Here is a 15,432-nt window from a genome sequence, read left to right on the forward strand (position 1 = left end):
TTTCATTTCAGATATTGAGGGCTGGCCTCTTTCTTAAAAATTATTTTTTTGTTTGACTTTCGTATCTTCTTTTTTCTTCTCATTACACTTTTCTTTTTGTTAGTTTTTAAGTTATGCACTCTATTTGTGTAGTAGTTATACCAGAAACCTTACCCACATATTTACTTAAACTCATCAAATATACTTAATCCTCTTACCAAACAATACAAGAAACTCTTATTTAACTCTTAATCTCCTCTCAACTTATATGCTATTATTGACTAGTAATATGGTTCCATCTTTTTGCTTTTATAACGCCAAATATTTGGACAATACTGCTGTTCAATATTTACTTATATTGATGCACATGTTTACTATTTTCTTTGCTTACCATTCCTTCCTGTATCTTCTTCTGGAATCACTTTCTTTGTTCTGAAGTTTATATTTTGTAAGTGCTTTTAACTATTGGTAGTGAACTTTCTTCAGGGTTTGTCTCATTCTTAAAAAATGGTTTCACTGCATGTGCAGGTTCTAGGTTGACACATTTATTCAAACACAATAAAATGCTTCACTGTCTTCCAGGTTGTATTGCTACTCTTGAGCAATCAACTATCAGTTTGTTATTCCTTTGAAGGTAATCAACCATTTCTTCTCCATTTTTTAAAAGTTATTACTGAGGTCTAATTAACATACAAGGACTGTCCATATATTAATATAAAGTATACAACTTGATGAATTTTGACATATATTTGCAAAATCATCACAATTAAGATAATGGACATATCTATCAAGCCCAAAAGTACCTCATGAGCCCCTTTAAATCCACCTGATAACCTACCCCGTTTCATACTACCCCTGTTCTGCTTTTCATCACTATAACTAAGTTTGTCTTTTATAAATAGAATCATATTTTATGTACTCGTTTGTGTCTGGCTTCTTTCACTCAGCACAATTATTTTGAGATTCATCCATGTTATTTGTGTATCAATAGTTAATTCCATTTTGATAATTATGGGAGGTGATGAATGTTAACTAAACTCATTATAATCATTTTGCAATATATACATATATCAAATAGTCATGCTGTACACTTGAAACCAATATAATGTCAATTATGTCTCAATAAAACTGGAAAAAATAGTTCATTCTGTTTTAATATTGAGTAGCCTTCCATTGTATAGGTACACCACAATTTGTCCATTTACCTATCTTTGAGTTATTTCTAGTTTTTTGGTTATTATAAGTAAAGCTGCCATGAACATTCATGTACAAGTCTTTGTATGAACATACGGTTGCACCTCGTTTGGACTGGAATGGCTGGAGATATGGTAAGGTGGGTGTTTAATTTTTTAAAAAACTGCCAAACTGTTTTTCAAAGTGGATGTATATCATTTTACATTCCTACCAGTAGTGTTTAAGTGTTACAGTTGTTCTACATCCAAGACAACAGCTGATACAGCCCATCTTTTTAATTTTAGCCATTCTAAAGGCTTTAAAGTAATATCTTGTGGTTTTATTTCCCATTTTCTCACAATGACTAATGATTTTGAGTATCTTTTCATGTGCTTACTTGACATCTACATATCTGTTTTGCTGAAGTATCAATTCATATAGTTTTCTACCAATCTATGGCTTGCCTTTAAATTTTTGTGATTTTTTTCAAAGAGCAAAAATTTTTAGCTTTGATGAAGTCCAATCTATTAACTTTTTAGTGCTTTTTTCTTGCCCTAGTTCAGAAATCATTACCAAACTCAAGATTCTCTCCTATATTTTGTTCTATGAGTTTGATAGTCTTAGCACTCCCATTTAGGTGTATGGCACATTTCAATTGAGATTTGTTTGCTACCATTTACTGAAAAAAAAAATCATTCGTTTTTCATTGAATTGCCTCAGCACCTTTATCAAACATCAGTTTGCCATATATGTGTGGGTCTATTTCTGCACTCTTTTTTGTTTCACTGATCTATTGTCCATCTAAATACTAGTACCACTCTTATCTTGATTATCATAACTTTACAGTAAGTTTTGAAAGCAGGTAGTATAAACCCTCCGACTTTGTTATTTTTTTAAATTGCTTTGATTATTTTAAATTCTCTGATCAGCACAGGAGTTTTGACCTGCTCCGTTTCTGACCTGGGCCGGTTCACTGCTCCTTAGGCAACCTGGTGGGTCCCCTCTCCCGGGAGGTCACCATATTGATGCCGAACTTAGTGCAGACACCCCATACGCACAGCGCACTGCAGCCCAGAACTTCTGAGCTCAAGCAATCTTCCAGCCTCAGCCTTCCGAGTAGCTAGGATTACAGGCGCACGCCATTTTAATTTTAGAGTCAGCTGTCAATTTCTTCCCGCCCCCCATCCCCTTCACTTTGCCAAAAAACAATCTACCAAGCCTTCTGGGAGTTTGGGAATCCACTGACTCCTTTTTTTTTTTTGCCATGCTGTGCAGCCTGTGGGAGCTTACTTCCCAGACCAGGGACTGAACCCACACAGTGAGCGCGCCTACCCACTGGACCACCAGGGAACTCCCAGGAATCCACTGACTCTTAAAACAAACTGAAATAATCTTGTCTTCTGATCCATGAACATAGTGCATCTCTATTTCAATATTCCTTCATTTCTCACAGCAATATTTTGTGGTTTTCAAGGTACCTAATGGCCATTCTGCTCCCTAGAGGGCCTTCTTCCTTATGCTCAAATAGACAAGACCATCCTCCTATCATGAAGCATACAGGCATACAGAAAGTTAATCCACCCAGACCAAACGAACTGCAAGGAACCCTATGGAAAATAATATAAATCAAATCATAATTTTTATTCTCCCTTTTCCCCATTTCCTTCCACCTACAACCATTCTATTGTGTTTTATACATATATATGCTTATCTTTAGCATATGTTTTATGTACATTTACTTTTTTCATACCAACTTTAAGAATAATTTACATAAATTGCTTCAATTTAAAGAGTTTTAAATTGCTTCAAACACAATTTGAAGAATTCTGACAGTTATATACATTGATGAAATCACCACCACAATCAAGACACAGAACATTTCTATCAATCTCAAGAAACTCCCTGTGTTCTTCTGCAATCTATCACTCCCTTCATCTTTTATCCAGTTGAGTACTGATCTGCTTTTAGCTACTAATGATTAGTTTGCATTTTATATAAATGGAAATATACAATATGTACTCTTTTGTGTCTAGTTTCTTTTGCTCACATATGAGTTTGACATTCATCCATGATGTTGGGCCAATCAACTTTGTTCTTTTTCATTGCTGAACAGGACATCATGGTGTGGATGTACCACGTTTTGTCTGCCGGTAGACATTTGAGTTATTTCCAGTTTGGGAATCCTGGGAATAAAGCTGCTATGAACATTTATGTACAAGTCTTTAAGTGGTCACTCATTTTTATTTTTCTTAGGTAAATACTCAAGGGTGAAAAGACTGTCATTTGGCAGCTGTATGTAAACTTTTTAAGAGACTGCCAAAATGGTTGCGCTATTTTACATTCACAACAGCAACATATGAGAATTCTAATTGTTTCATTATTATTACCAATGCTTTGTTATCATTTTTTTAAAAACGTGAGTGATCCAGGTGCAGTGAGTGCTTAATCTCCGGCCTTGCGGCTTAGTTTTTCTCTTGGTTTGGGCTCGAGGCCTCTGTCGCAACCATGCTCCGCCAGATCATCGGTCAGGCCAAGAAGCATCCTAGCTTGATCTCCCTCTTCATATTTATTGGAGCAGGAGGGACTGGAGCAGCACTGTATGTCACGCGCCTGGCACTGTTCAATCCCATGTCAGTTGGGACAGAAAGAATAACCCAGAACCCTGGAACAAACTAGGTCCTAATGATCAGTACAAGTTCTACTCTGTAAACGTAGGTTACAGCAAACTGAAGAAAGAAGGTCCAGACTTCTAAATGAAATATTTCACTTAAAGCTGCTTAGAATGAAGGTCTTCCAGAAGCCATCCGCACAATTTTCCACTTAACCAGGAAATATTTCCCCTCTAAATGCACGGAATCATGTTGGTGTATTGTGCCAGGGTTTACACTGATGAATAAATAGTCTGAAACTTGAAAAAATAAAATAAAATACAATAAAAACGTGAGTGATTCTCACAGGTATATAGTGTTATCTCATTGTAGCTGTAATTTGCATTTCCATGATGAATAACAATGTTGAGAATCTTTTCATGTGTTTATTGGCCATTCATATCTCTTCTCTTGTAAAGTGTCTCTTCAAATCTTTTGCCCATTTTTGTTAACTTATCATTAATTTATAAGAATTGTTTATACATTTCAGATATAAATACATACAACTATTGAATATTTTATAATTGAATACTGTATTAAATATTAGACAAATATTACATATTCTTTTCCACTCTGTGACTTGCTTTTTATTGTATCAGTGTTTTTTAAAGAACAAACATTTTTAATTTTGGTAAAGTTTAATTTATCACATTTTAATTTTTTATAGTTCATGATTTTTGTTTTTTATGCTTTTTGTATCCTAAGAAATCTTTGTATACCTGTCTTTTTAATTTATATAAGTGGCACTGTGTTGTTCTGTTTCATTTTTGACTCAAAACTATATTCTAAAATTCTACCCATGTTGTTTTATGTATACATCAACTGTTATTTCTAACAGAGGCATTACCATTTCATGTATAAATACCTTATATTTTACCCATTCACCTCGCCCCTGGAATAGAAATGCATTTGTCCTTCAATCCACTGGGTCTACAAATAATGAGTATCTCTGATAAGTTTCACGGAATACATATAAAGGAGTAGATGTGCTGAGCTAAAGGATGTACATATACTTCAGCTGATTGATTACTGCTAAACTGAGCTCCAGAATGGCTTTGTCAGTCAACGTTCCCACCAGCAAAGGACACTACATTCTCACACTTCTATCAACATCTGACATTATCCAACTTCTAAGAGGTATAAGGTGATGTCTTGTTTTAATTTTAATGTTTCTCAAAGCCCGTGAGTTTGAAGATCTATTCATATGCTTAGCCTTATGAGTTTCTTATTCTGCAAATTCCTTGTTCCAGTTCTTTGACCACTTTCTACTGTGGTTGCTGCCTTTTTCTTCTTGATTTTCAGGAGTTCCTTGTGTATTTTAGATATCAAGTCTTGCAAATTTTAAATAGTGAAAATTCCTTCTTCCAGTATAATATCTATATATTAACTTTGAAATGTCTTTAATGGCACAAAAGTCTTTAAATTTTATTTAGACAAATTCATCATTTTGTTTGTTTTATGAGTTGTGCTTTTAAAGGTTTTGTTAGTCCTTTCCCTTGACATCTAAGTCACAAAGATAATCTTTCATTTTCTCCTATTAACATTCTAATTTTCCTATTCTCACGTAAATCTTTAGTTCATCTGAAGTCTACATTTGTACATGTAGTTAGGTATGGATGCAGCTTTAACTCAATATGTCCTTTCTCCTTTGATTTATGTTGTCACTTTTATGCTCTAGTAAATTCCTATATGCAAACGTTGGAGCTATTTTTTTAACTGACCACTTTTTCTGTTCTAGCATCAACACTGTTGTTTCTAATAGTGTGACTTTAAGGTCTTAATATCTGGGAGGGCAAGTCCCTCCTCCTCTTTACAGAGATAAACAGAGGTAGCCCATAACTTGGGTCTAAGTAGGTACAGATTTCTGTAATGAACTGGGGTTCTCTGAAGGTAAGTGGACTAGACACACACACAGAGATTAAGAATCTGGTGTGAGGCTGTGCCTGAGCATCCTCCAATCTGCCACAGCCCTCCTAACTCAGTGAAAGTGAAGTCGCTCAGTTGTGTCCGACTCTTTGCAACCCCATGGACTGTAGCCTACCAGGCTTCTCTGTCTGTGGGATTTTCCAGGCAAGAGTACTGGAGTGGGTTGCCATTTCCTTCTCCAGGGAATCTTCCCGACCCAGGTATTGAACCCGGGTCTCCAGCATTGCAGGCAGATGCTTTACCCTCTCAGCCACCAGGGAAGCCCTCAAATTCTGAGAGAACTGTGCATATATGGAAAGAACTGGGTTATAAGAGGCCCAGCTTGGAGAATCCCCTCAGAAACTGCCTCTCATTAGAAGCAGGAAGAGCTTTCATCAAACCAGAGGCAGAAAAACCCTGCCCACAGTCTGCAATCTAGAAGAGAGTGGCTGTAATGTGTTCAGAACATGAGATCAGTAAGGGTGGCAGAAGAGCAGTAAGACGGCACCAGAGGGCTACCTGCATCCTTCCCATCATCACATACACTTTCACAGTAAGCAGTGATTCTCAAAGTATGATCTGTGGTCTACTGATAGGTTCTTTTGATGGTCTACAAACCGATCCAAATATGTAGTCCTTTCACGGAATTTCCCAGACTTTCATTTTTTTATTTATAATTAGGCATTACCTAGTTATTAGAAACTCAGAAAGTAAATAACTGAGTAGTTACAAAAATGCAGTATAAGTAAAATCAAAATTAACATTTTACTGGAGTTTGCTGTGGAACTCTAAATCAGTATTCTGTTAGGAAACATGGACACCATGCAATATTCAATTGTACTACATAGCTATCACCACTCACGCCCACATGCAGACAAAATTCCTATAATTACCTGAAATACAACCTATTATAGGCATACCTCATTTCACTGCTGTATTTTGCAGCATTGCGCTTTTTACAAATTGAAGACTAGTGGCAACCTGCATCATCAAGCAAGTCTATGGACACCATTTTTCCAGCAGTATTTGCTTACTTCTTGGGTCTATGTCATATTTTGGCAATTCCTGCAATATTTCAAACATTTCCCCCCATTTTTATTACATTTGTTATTGTGACCTGTGATGAGTGATCTTTGATGTTATCATTGTAATTGTTTGGGGTGTCACAGTGCCCATATACAATGGTGAACTTAATGGACAAATGTGCGTATTCTGACTGCTCCACCGACTGGCTGGTTCTCCACCTCTCTCCCTCACCTTGGGCTTCCCTGAAACACAACAGCATTGAAATTAGGCCAAGTATAATAACAATACACAATGGCCTCTAAGAGTTCAAGTAAAAACAAGAGTCGCACATCTCTCAGTTTAAATCAAAAGCCAGAAATTATTAAGCTTAGTAAGGAAGGCATATCAAAAGCCAAGACAGGCCAAAAGCTTGGCCTCTTTCACTAAACAGCCAAGTTATGGATGCAAAGAAAAAATTCTTGAAGGTAATTAAAAATGATACTCCAGTGAACACACAGAATAATAAGAACACAAAACAGCCTTACTACTGATACAGAGAAAGTTTTTTAGTGGTCCAGATAGAAGATCAAACCAGACACATTATCTTTAGCAAACATCTAATCCAGAGCAAAGCACTAAATCTCTTTAAAAGTTCCATCTCCAGAATTTTTCATCTTTCCCAGATGAAACTCTGTACCCATTAAACACTGAATCTCCATCCCCCTCCTTTCTCTAGGTCCTGGCAACTGCCATTCTACATCTCCTATCTCTATGAATTTGACTACCCTAGGAACCTCATGTAATAGAATCATACAACAGTGGTCCTTTAGTGACTGCGATGTTAAATTTAGCACCATGAATATAAAGTTCATCCATATAGTGTGTGACAAAATTCCTTTTCATTTTAAGGTGAAATAATATTCTGTGTATGTATATACCACATTTTGTTAATCTATTCATCCACTGAAGAACACTTGGGTTGCTTCTATCTTTTGAAAATTGTGAATAATTTTGCTATGAACATATATGTACAAAAATCTGTTCAAGTCTCTGCTTTCACTTCTTTTTGGTATATACCCAGAAGTAAAAATGCAGGACCACATAGTAATCTAAGATTTTTTCATAAATCATACCATTTTCCACAACAGGTGCATTTACGAATGCATATAAGAATGCATTTTACATTCCCACCAGCAATGCAACAAGGCTTGCAATTTCTCCACATCATTGCCAATATGTGTTATTTTGTTTTTTGATAATAACCATCCTAATGAGTGTGAAACGATATTTCACTGTAGTTTTGGTATGCATTTCCCTAATGATTAATGATGTTGAGTATGTTTTCATATGTTTATTGGTCATTTAGGTGTATCTCCTTTGGAGAAGTCTATGCAAGTCTATGCAAGTCCTTTGCCAATTTCTGAATAGGGTTTTTTTATTTTTTAATTAATTAATTATTTGTCTCTGCTGGGTCTTAGTTGTGGCAATGTGAACTCTTAACAGAGTCATGAAGGATCTAGTTCCCTGACCAGGGATCAAACCCAGGCCCCCTGCATTGGGAGTGGAGTCTTAACCACTGGACCACCAGGGAAGTCCCTGAATCATGAGTTGCAGGAGTTTTCTACATATTCTGGATATCAATCTGTTATCAGATATATGATTCGCAAATATTCTCTCCCTTTCCACTGGTTGCCTTTTCATGCTGTTGACACTGTCCTTTAAAGCAAAAAAGCTTCAATTTGAAATGCAATTTGTTTTTCTTTTGTTGTCTGTGCCTTTGGTGTCATCCATGACTATTCTTGTTAGGAATTTACCAATTTTCTTAATTTTATCAAATAACCAAATATTGGTTTTCTTAATTTTCCCAATTATTTGTTCTGTTTCATTGATTTCTGTTCATATCTGTATCATTTTTTTTCTTCTGCTTGTTCTGGATTAAATTTACCCTTCTTCTTTCAGTCTTTTAAGGTAGAAATGGAGATGACTGTTTTTAAGACTTTATTTTCTAATGTAGTCATTTAAAGTTATGTTTTCCTCTAAACATTGTTCTTGCTGCACCCAACAAATTTTAATATACAGAATTTCATAATCATTTAGTTTAAAATATTTTCTGAAAAAAAATAAAAAAAATAAAATATTTTGTTTTCTCTTATGGTTTCATCTTTAATCTATGAATTACCTAAGAGCTTGTTTAATATGCAAATATTTGAGGAGTCAACAACCTTTTTCCGTAAAGGCCAGAAAATAAATATTCTGACTTTGCAGGCCAGATAAACTCTGTCACAACTATTCAATGTACGGAGAAAAGGGAACCCATCTAGACTGTTGGTGGGATTGTAAACTGGCACATCCACTGTGGAATACAGTATGAAGTTTCCTTAGAAGACCAAAAATAGAGTTATCATATAATTTTTCAATCCCACTCTGAGGCATATATCCAGATACAACCATAATTTGAAAACATACGTGTACCCCAATGTTCATAGCAGCACTATTTATAATGGTTAAGACATGGAAGAAACCTAAATGTCCACCAACATATGAATGGATAAAGATGACATGGTATATTAATACAATAGAATATTACTTAGCCATGAAAAAGAATGGAATGGTGCCATTTGCAGCAACATGGATGGACCTAGAGATTACTGTACTAAATGAGGTAAGCCAAAGACAAATATCATATATTGCTTATATGTGGAAACTGTAAAAAGAATGACAACATGAACTTATATGCAAAAGAGAAACAGACTCACAGACATAGAAAACAAACTTATAATTACCAAAGGGGAAAGGATAAGGGATAAACTAGGAGTTTGGGGTTAACACATGTACACTACAGTATATAACACAGATAAACAACAAGGCCTACTGCATAGCATAGGAAACTATATTCAGTATTCTGTAACAACCTATAAGGAAAAAAATCTGAAACTATATATGTATGTATGTATGCATCACGGAATTACTGCACTGTACACCTAAAACACTGTAAATCCACTATACTTCAATAAAAATAAAATGTTGCCATTATAGCACAAAAGTAGCAACTGACAATATGTAAATGAATTTGTATACAGTTGTGTTCTGATTAAATTTTACAGAAACAGGCAGTCAGCTGGATTTGGCCTGCAAGTTTTAATTTGCCTGTACTTGTAATTACTGTCTTATTGATCTCTAATTTAATTCCATCATAACCACAGAATATACTAAGATTTCAATCTTTTAAAATTTATTGAGACTTATTTTACGGCCTAGTATCAACCTTAATGAACATGCTGCTTACACTCGAAAAAGAATGCACATTCTGCCACTATTGAGTAAAGTGTTCTATAAATTTCAATTAGGCAGAAGTAGTTGATAGTGTTGCTGAGATCTTCTATATCCCTACAGATTTTCTGACTTGTTTTATTAATTACTGAGTGGGTATTAATATATCTGAAGATGATTGTGGATTAGACCTTTTTTCCCTTTAATCCTATCGGTTGTTGTTCAGTCACTCAGTTGTGTCCCACTCTTTGCAGCCCTGCAGACTGCAGCACGTCAGGCTTCCCTGTCCTTCATCATCTCCCAGAGCTTGCTCAAACTCATGTCCATTGAGTCAGTGATGCCATCCAACCATCTCATCCTCTGTCACCCCCTTCTCCTCCTGCCTTCAATCTTTCCCAAGATCAGAGTCTTCCAATGAGTCTGCTCTTTGCATCACGTGGCCAAAGTATTGAAGCTTCAACTTCAGCATCAGTGTTTCCAATGAATATTCAGTTGATTTCCTTTAGGATTGACTGGTTTGATCTCCTTTCTGTCCAAGGGACCCTCAAGAGTCTTCTCCAACACCACAGTTTGAAGGCATCATTCTTCCATGCTCAGTCTTTTTTATTGTCCAACGCTCACATCCATACATGACCACTGGAAAAACCACAGCTTTGACTGTATGGACCTTTGTCAGCAAAGTAATGTCTCTGCTTTTTAATACTCCGCTGTCTAGGTTTGTCACTGCTTTTCTTATTAGTTTATTTTTAGTTATTAGTCTTTATTAGTTTCTACTTAATGAGGTGTGATACTTTGTTATTAGGTACACATACACATTTATATGGGTCTTCCTGGTGAATTTCTCCTTTTATCATTAAGTAATAACCCTCTCTAATCTCTCTGTCTTGAAGTATAATTTGCTGAAATTAATATAGCTGTACCAAATGCTTACTGTTTATATATTTTCCATCCTTTTACTTTGAACCCATCTGTGTCTTTAAATTTAATACATATGTCTCATATTAGGACATAGTTAGATTCTGCTTCATTAACCATTCTGATGGTTTCTGCCTTTAACTGGAGTTTTAATCTATTCACATTTAAATGCAATTATTTATATAGTAAGAATGAAGTCAACTGTCTTACAATTTGTTTTCCATTTCTCCCTTCTGGTTTTTTCTTCTTATATTTCTCTTTTCTGGGATTAACTGAATTTTTATAGTGATCTATTTTATTTTTTCTATTTATTTCTTAGATAAAAAGTTTTTTTCGTTATTTTTTTTTTTACTAGTTATTCTACCAGGCAATAAGTAGAACACTGATAGCAACCACACCCTTCACTTATCAAAATCAATATAATACTTTTCTACATATGACATTTTATATTTACTTTACCCTTTACTTACTTTATACACAACATTCCTATTTCCCATTTCTTGTTTTTCACAAATGTAATAATCTTACAACAGCAAAATTCCATTTACTCACCCCCCAACTCTTTATGCAAGTGTTGTCCTATCTTTTTATCTACACATGTTCTCAGCCTCACTTTACAAGGTTTTTATTTTTGCTTTAAATAATTACTTATCTTTTAAGCAAGCTATGAGAAGAAAGGAAAAAGAGTCATATTTCCCATTATTTATCATTTCCAGTGATCTTCATTTTTTCCTGTGGATCCAAGTTTCCATCTGGTATCACTTCCCACTGGCCTGAAGGATATCCTTTAGGATTCTTTTTTTATACAGTTCTACTAGCAACAAATTCTCTTTTCTCTATTTGAAAAATGTCTTTATTTCATCCTCATTTTTGCAGGATATTTTCCTTAGATAAAGAATTCTGGGATGACAAGTTCTTGGTATTTTGTTTCAACATTTAAGGATCTCTCATTGTGTTCTAATCTTTTTGTTTATGGTGAAAAGTCAGTTGAATTTCTTACCCTCATCCACAATGCTTCCTTTTCTGTCTTTCAAGGTTTTCATTTTTAAATTTCATTTTTCATTGAAACTGCCTTGACATCTTGACAATATTAAGTCTCGGCCATGAAAGTGGAATATCTCTAAATTTAGTTCTTTTTAATAAGTTCATCAAAGTTTTATAGTTTTCTGCATATAGATCTTGCACATATTTTTGGTAATGTGTTTTTAATTCAAATTCCTCTGTTCATTGCTGGTTTATAGGAAAGTGACTGACTTTTGTATATTCATATTGTATCCTGCATCCTTCCAATAATCACTTACTAGTTTCAGGAGTTTTCTGTCAGTCCTTTTGGATTTTCTATACAGACAATTGTTGTCACACGTGAACAAAAGCAGTTTTACTTCTTCCTTCCCTATCCATACAGCTTTTAATTCCTTTTCTTATTTTACTATACTAGCTAAGACTTCCAGTACAGTGTTGAAAAGGAGTGGTGAGGGGGGACATCATAGCCTCATTCCTGATCTTAGTAGAAAAGCTTCTATTTTCTTAACATTAATTATGATGTTAGTTTTAGGTTTTTGGAGATATGCTTTATCAAGTTCAAGAAATTTCATTATACCTAAGTCTACTGAAAGTTTTTATCATAACTTAGTGCTGGATTTTTTTGTCAAATACCTTTTCTACATCTACTGATATAATCATGTGATTTTTCTTCCTTAGTTTGTTGATATATTACATTGATTTTTGAATACTGAACCAGCTTTGCATACCTGGCATTAATCCCACAACCATGGTGTATAGTTCTTTTTATAGAATACTGATGTGATCTAATATTTTATTGAGGAATTTTACAAGTATATTCATGAGATATGTCTGTAGCTTTGTTTTTTGTAATGTCTTTGTCTGGATTTTGTATTAGTGTGATGCTGGCCTCATAGGATGAATTAGCAAATATTCCCTATCCTTCTATCCTCTAAGAGAGATTAGACAGAGAACTGACTTAATTTCTTCCTTAAAATTTAGAACTCACCAGTGAACCCATGTGGGCCAGGTGCTTTCTGTTTTGGAAGGTATTGATTATTGATTCAAGTTCTTTAATAGATATAAGGCCTATTCAAATTGTCAATTTCTTCTTGTGTAAGTTTTGACAAATTATGTCTTTCAAAGAACTGGTTCATGTCATCTAGGTTTATCAAATTTGTGGACATAAAAAAATTTTTGTGGACGTAGAGTTGTTCAGAGTATTTGTTTATAATTCTTTTAACAACCATTAATTCAGTAGTGATGATCCCTCTTTTATTTCTGATACTAGTAATCTGTGTCATCTTTTTCTTTGTTGGCCTAGTTGGAGACTTATTGATTTTATTGATCTTTTCAAAGAACCTGGTTTAGGTTTCATTTATTTTATTACTGTTTCCAATTTCACTGATTTCTGCTCTAATTCCTACTATTTCTTTTCTTCCGTATGCTTTGGATTTAATTTCCTCTTTCTAGGCTCCTAAGGTGGCAAGAATACACAAAAGAACTGTACAAAAAAGATCTTCACGACCCAGATAATCATGATGGTGTAATCACTCACCTAGAGCCAGACATCCTGGAATGTGAAGTCAACTGGTCCTTAGTGAGCATCACTAAGAACAAAGCTAGTGGAGGTGATGGAATTCCAGTTGAGCTATTTCAAATCCTGAAAGATGATGCTGTGAAAGTGCTACACTCAATATGCCAGCAAATTTGGAAAACTCAGCAGTGGCCATAGGACTGGGAAAGGTCAGTTTTCAGTCCAATACCAAAGAAAGGCAACGCCAAAAAATGCTCAAACTACCACACAATTGTACTCATCTCACACGCTGGCAAAGTAATGCCCAAAATTCTTCAAGCCAGGCTTCAACAGTACATGAACCATGAACTTCCAGATGTTCAAGCTGGTTTTAGAAAAGGCAGAAGAACCAGAGATCAAATTGCCAACATCTGCTGGATCATCGAAAAGGCAAGGGAGTTCCAGGAAAACATTACTTCTGCTTTATTGACTATGCCAAAGCCTTTGAGTGTGTGGATCACAACAAACTGTGGAAAATTCTGAAAGAGATGGGAATACCAGACCATCTGACCTGTCCTCTTGAGAAATCTGTATGCAGGTCAAGAAGCAACAGTTAAAACTGGACATGGAACAACAGACTGGTTCCAAATTGGGGAAGGAGTACGTCAAGGCTGTATATTGTCACCCTGCTTATATAATTTATATGCAGAGTACATCATGAGAAATGCTGGGCTGGATGAAGCACAAGATGGTATCAAGATTGCCAGGAAGAAATATCAATAACCTCAGATATGCAGATGACACCACCCTTATGGCAGAAAGTGAAGAAGAACTAAAGAGCCTCTTGAAGAAAGTGAAAGAGGAGAGTGATAAAGTTGACTTAAAACTGAACATTCAGAACACAAAGATCATGGCATCTGGTCCCATCACTTCATGGCAAATAGATGGGGAAATAGTGGCAGACTTTATTTTGGGGGGCTCCAAAACCACTGCAGATAGTGACTGCACCCATGAAATTAAAAGACGCTTACTCCTTGGAAGAAAAGTTATGACCAACCTAAACAGCATATTAAAAAGCAGAGACATTACTTTGCTAACAAAGGTCCATCTAGTCAAGGCTATGGTTTTTCCAGTGGTCATGTATGGATGTGAGAGTTGGACTATAAAGAAAGCTGAGCAACAAATTGATGCTTTTGAACTGTGGTATTGGAGAAGACTCTTGAGAGTCCCTTGGACTGCAAGGAGATCCAACCAGTCCATCCTAAAAGAGATCAGTCCTGCGTGTTCATCGGAAGGACTGATGCTGAAGCTGAAACTCCAATACTTTGGCCACCTGATGTGAAGAGCTGACTCATTTGAAAAGACCATTTGAAAAGATGCTAGGAAAGATTGAAGGCAGGAGAAGGGGACGACAGAGAATGAGATGGTTGGATGGCATCACCAACTCAATGGACATGAGTTTGAGTAAACTCTGGGAGTTGGTGATGGACAGGGAGGCTTGGTGTGCTGCAGTTCATGGGGTTGCAAAGAGTCAGACACAACTAAGCGAGTGAACTGAACTGAACTGAAGGTGGAAACTTAGATAATTGATTTTAGATCTTTCTTCTTTTCTAATATATGCTTCAACACTATAAATTTCCCTCTATCTTGCTACATCCCATATTTTTTTAAATCAGTTTGGCTATCATTTTATTCAGTTAAAAATATTTTTAAAATCTCATATATTTCTTTTTTGACCCATGTTGTACTTAGAAGTATGCAGTTTAATCTTCATGTATTTGGGGATTTTCTAGTTATCTTTCTTTCATTGATTTCGAGTTTAATTCTTTTGTGGTCTTCTTATAAATTTGTTAAGATGTTTATGGAAAAAGAATGAGATACTGCCATTTGTAGTAAAATGCTGGACCTAGAGACTATCACACTAAGTGAAGTAAGTCAGAGAAAGACAAACAGCATATGATATCACTGATTTGTGGCATCTAAAATATCATACAAATGAACTTATTGACAAAACACAAA

At 35.3% G+C, this 15,432-nt stretch overlaps 1 protein-coding gene and 1 pseudogene across 5 annotated transcripts in view; one reads left to right on the forward strand and one right to left on the reverse strand.

The window, feature by feature from the left end:
* The window catches only part of ST3GAL3 (ST3 beta-galactoside alpha-2,3-sialyltransferase 3), a 205,343-nt gene that overhangs the window by 155,388 nt on the left and 34,523 nt on the right, over positions 1-15,432 (reverse strand). The window lies entirely within an intron of this gene.
* LOC139035254 (cytochrome c oxidase subunit NDUFA4 pseudogene) lies at positions 3,585-4,044 on the forward strand (annotated as a pseudogene).

This window comes from Odocoileus virginianus, chromosome 5 (genome assembly GCF_023699985.2).
Source record: "Odocoileus virginianus isolate 20LAN1187 ecotype Illinois chromosome 5, Ovbor_1.2, whole genome shotgun sequence".
NCBI lineage: Eukaryota > Metazoa > Chordata > Mammalia > Artiodactyla > Cervidae > Odocoileus > Odocoileus virginianus.